We start from the raw sequence: 5056 nt of genomic DNA, 5'->3' as shown, positions 1-5056 counted from the left end.
CAGCAGATGGTGGCCCGTACAGGGAGCCCCGGGACACTCGGGGGTAAGTGACGGAAAAAAAAAAAAAAGCTGCCCGTCCTTAGAAAGATAGGACGGGAGCAAATCTGCTCGTCCCTAGGCAGATAGTTCGAGGGGAAAAATGGCCATTTTGAGAAAATGGAGAAGATTGATACAGTATGTTTGTGTCTTGTTTTGTCTTGAAATGTTGTATTGTCTTTGTGATGAAAATATGGAAGGGGTGTTAAGTAAATTACTAAGGGAAGAAGGCACCCCAGTGGAACCAAGAATAGTTAGGGCATGTGTTGATGGAAGCCCAGGAACTTTAGTCAGAAAGAAAAAGAAAGTTCAGAAGAAGAAGGATTATCAGGAAAAAAGTTGCAGCAAAAGGCTATCACTGAATACTTTTCATTACCGGAGGGTGCGTGAATCGGTGCAGCGGCTGCCACGTGCGCGAGCCTATCATGGCACAGCAAGGAATTTCCAAGCAGCGGCAGCCAGCTCTTCCCCGCCCCCGCCCGGGGAGTGGGAAGCCACTACCGAGAGCCCAAACCCAAAACTACCGAGAGCCCAAACCCAAAACTACCGAGAGCCCAAACCCAAACCTGACCCGGAGGCACAGTCTCGCAGGCTCTTGCTCCCTGTGCCCGGAAGCAGTTTGAGCCCCAGACTCTCCCTGGGGCCATCTGGGGCTGCCCGGGATGCTGCAGGGGGAAGACAGGTGTCCCTGAAGTTTGATCATTTCCAAGGCAAGTAACTACAATGGTTCTCCCACACCTAGAGGCTAATGAGTAATGAGCACCATTAAGGCTTATTTCAAATGTAAAAAACCTTGAGATAATGTACTAAATTGTTCAGAAGGTTGTTTTCTTAGTGTAATGCTACAGGATTTTCTTTAGCAGCATTGCTAGAGTTCCCGCCTTCATCCCAGTGCCAGTGAAAACGAGGGTGGAAGAATTTCCAGTGTTGCTGAAAACCGGACGAGACTTCGGATCAAGCTAGCTGCCTGCAGAACTTACTTGGACTGTGATTTACCTGGACTGTGAGTTAATCTATTGAGACACTGCTTTACCTGGACTGAGACAACAAACTGTAATCTACAACAAATTGTAACTCGGTATCTTTGCAAACTGTGTCATTGCTGGTATAATTTTTCCAAGGGCTTCTTGCATGGAGCCATCAATTGGCTTGGTATTGTGGCATTTTGTATCCTCCCCTTCTGCTTGTAGCAGATTATTTATGGTGTTTGTGTAAAAACCACTATGGTCGTTATTTAAATTAAACAAAAGGGGGAAATGTTAGAGTCTGTAAACAAGTCTGGATGGCACCTGGCATTTTGCCAGAGGGAGTGGTTTATGAAGTAACTCCAGCAAGCCATTAAGTGTGGAGATTCCTTATTGGTTGACTGCTGTATCTAGTTTATGTTAATTAAGATAAGCTGTGTGGAATGTATATATACCCCTCCTGTCCTACAATAAACGGCTCCCACTCCTGCTGTATCAATCTACACAAGTTGCTCGTCAGCTCCCGTTTATTTTGCTGCAGCCGGACAGCGGCACTGAGGATCGAACCCAGGGCCTCACACATGCTAGGCAAGTGCTCTACCGCTGAGCCACAACCCCAGCCCCGCAATAACCTTTGTGAATGTCTTTGATGTACTATGAAAAGCTTGAAGAAATAAATCCCTGTCAACTGTCTATGTGATTCTAGAAGGGGCATAAAAAAGTTTTTCATTTTTTTTTTTTATGTTCTTTCTTCATTAAACAAAAAAAAAAGAAAAAAGAAAAAGAAAAAAAAAAAAAGCCAGAATGGAGCTGCTATAAGCCTGGTGCCAAACTTAGATGTAATGTGATGGCAGGCCATCATCCTGGGTGCTGTGGGCACGGTCCCCATCTCCTTCCAGCCAAAGGCCCTCCTTGGCCACCTGCTGCAGGGATGCTGAGAGTGTCAGCTGGCCACAGGCAGCTCTCCCTGGTGCTGGAGGCTGTCTCCTAACTCTCTGAGGGCAGCCCACTTCTAAAGACTGAAAAGGAAAATACATCTAGCCTGGTAAGGCCACCCCAGCTCCAGAGCTCCTGTGGGCCTGGCCCATGCATCTACTTCACAGTTCTCCTCCCCTGCTGCCCAGCACACCCCCTTGCTCCCCGACCTTACACGTGGTAACCCCAGGGTTCTCCCTGAGAACCTGAAAGCTCTTCTCTACCCACAATCCTGTGCCCAGAAACCAGTCTTCAGCATGGACCTCCTTCACAGCCCACCTGCCTCCTCTGAGCTCTGGGCTGCCTGACTACATTGCCCCTCCTTCCCATGGAATGCAGGCAGGAACATTTCTGATCCAAAGGAGTAAGGATTTTTAAATTTGGATTTTTAAAAAAGAATGTAGCAACAGAACCTCATTCAAAAGAAGTGATCCTCTACCCCTTTGTTTTAGTCAAGTTTTGTGTCACTATGACTGATACCCAACGAGAACAACTTAGAGGAAAGAAAGTCTATTTGGAGTTCACAGTTTCAGAAGTCTCATTCACAGATGGCTGACTCCATTGCTCTGGGCATGAGGTGGGGCAGCACATTACGGAGGAAGAGCCTTTGATGAGGAAAGCTGCTTGGCACATGGTGGGTCAGGAAACAGAGACAGAGGGAGGAAGGGGCTGCAGGGAGCACACACCCTGCCATGGCATGCCCTCAGTGACCCACCTCCTCTAACCACGCCCCGCCTGCCTACAGCTACCACCCCATCCTCCAAACTAGGATGATTGATTAGGTTACAGCTCTTACAATGCAGTCATTTCACCTCTGAATATTCCTGCATTCACAGGAGCTCTTGGGGGACACCTCATATCTAAATCATAATAGCCTCTGCTGCCACAATGTCCTCATTCAGAACAAACTGACCTTTCATGATTTTGCTTAAATTCTTAAAATATATACGAAGTTAGAATAACATGTAAACACCTACAGATCTTCCTCGCCTCAGCTCCAAAAGTTACCCCTGGCTAATCCTCAATACCTCAACTGCTCCCAGATCACTTGGAACATATTCTAGATGTAGTATTTCATCTGTAAGTTTTTCAGTATGGATTTTTAAGAGAATGGCTCTTTTAAAAACATAACCACCAGCTGAGCATTGTGGCAGACTCCTGTAATTCCAGTGGTTCGTGAGGCTGAGACAGGAGGATCACAAATTCAAAAGCCAGCCTCAGCAATGACAAAATGCTAAATGACTCGGTGAGATCCTGTCTCTAAGTAAAATACATAATAAAGCTGGGGATGTGGCTCAGTGGTCAAGTTCGATACTCAGTACCAAATATATATAAAACACACCATGATATTGTGCAAAATATTATAAGTTAGTAACAATACTGCCTTAATATCATCAAATATCCTTTTCAGTGTTCTCATAATCCAATAGTTTTGTAAATGTTGGAAAAGCCATTTTGCTTTGTTTCTACAGTTTGTGTGTTTGAATCAAGATGAGGACAAGGTCTCTGAGGCTCCCCTACCTCTCTTCTCCCCTCCTTCTGAGTTCCTTTGTTAGAAAAGCTGCAGAGTCAGGTGCAGTGGCGCACGCCTGTAATCCCAGCAGCTCAGGAGGCTGAGGCAGGAGGATGGGGAGTTCAAAGCCAGCTTAGTAAATTAGTGAGGTGCTAAGCCACTCAGTGAGACCCTGTCTCTACATAAAATATGAAAAAGGGCTAGGGATGTGGCTCAGTGGTCAAGTGCCCCTGAGTTCAATCTCCCGTACGAAAGACGGAAAAATAAAAGCTGCAGACTTTCCCACAGCCTGAAGCTTGTGGTGTCCAACAGACAGGTTTGTATTTGCTGCAGGTTCACAGTTGGGCCTGAAGCCTTCATCAAATTCTAGTTTCCTTCTTGCTTTGCTCTCTCTCTTATTTTCCTTTTTGGCAAGACAGCTTTTACCTGGGGTGGTATTCTTTTACCAGGAGGACTTAACAGTTATAATGCTCACACCATGGGTGACCAAGGCTTAGATACGACCATCCATTAGATGTTAAAAAATAGAACGTTTTATGATTTCATCTTATTGTATTAGCCAGACTACTTTTTATAAGAAGAAACTTCTCTTTGTCTATGATGTGGTAACCCAGAGACAATATGGATAAGAAAGTTAAGGTAAATGGTAGATAATTCTTTCTGTTGATTTACCAATTTTTAAAGCAATAAGTTGGTTCCCCATTATCTTTCAGTATGGCCAATTAATTTTCCTTTAGTTCAGTATCATTATGAACTTTGCAAGTTGTATACAGTTCAGGCCATTAGTTACTGATGCTGCAGTGGCTTGGTCTTTGGTCACTAGGAGCCTCTCAGTCTGGCGCTTGAGTCCTCTCCCGATGTTCCCGTTGAATTTGGTAACTTTGCCCCCTGGCATGACAGATGAGAGGTGACAGGCTCATCTCCCACGATCTCTGCAATCAATCATTTCTCTAAGGAACTCTGGCCCTTTCTAGTGGCAAAGAGTATTTCAAACCACAATATAGGCTCAAGGAGAAGTGCCTAGTAATTTTTATAAAATTCTTACTCTGGAAAGAGGTAGAAAAAAGGGATTCTTGTACTGCTGTTTTATACCCCTCTGCATCAGTGAATTTTTATCATGTACATTTATTATTTTATTTACTGTGCACAGATTACATATAAACACATAGTTGAAAAAGATCAAAGTAAAACTTCCTTCCATAGCCTTCCAGACTACTTCTCTCGCCAATGAAAGCTACAGTTAATGATTTGTTCTGAATTCTTGCAGACATTTTCTTAAACAATATTGTTACCTAAATAAGACAAGTGAATTTTGTATTCCATATTTGATTTTAATCTACTCAGGTGGTTCAAAGAAACAGAAGTCTGATGGAAAAGTACAACAGAGAACAATGTACATCTTCACTGGGACCATCTGCTGCAACCCCAGGGGGTGCTGTTTACACTGCTGTCTCAGGGACTGGTGTCCACTGCCGCTTGCAACACACCAGGAACCTGCCCAGGAACCAACAGGACAAAGAACAAAGGGCACTAACTTTTCTTCTTTTTTTTTTTTTTTTTTTTTTTT

This window comes from Marmota marmota, unplaced genomic scaffold, assembly GCF_001458135.2.
Source record: "Marmota marmota marmota unplaced genomic scaffold, marMar, whole genome shotgun sequence".
In the NCBI taxonomy this organism is placed as follows: Eukaryota; Metazoa; Chordata; class Mammalia; order Rodentia; family Sciuridae; genus Marmota; species Marmota marmota.
This window is presented reverse-complemented; position numbering follows the sequence as displayed.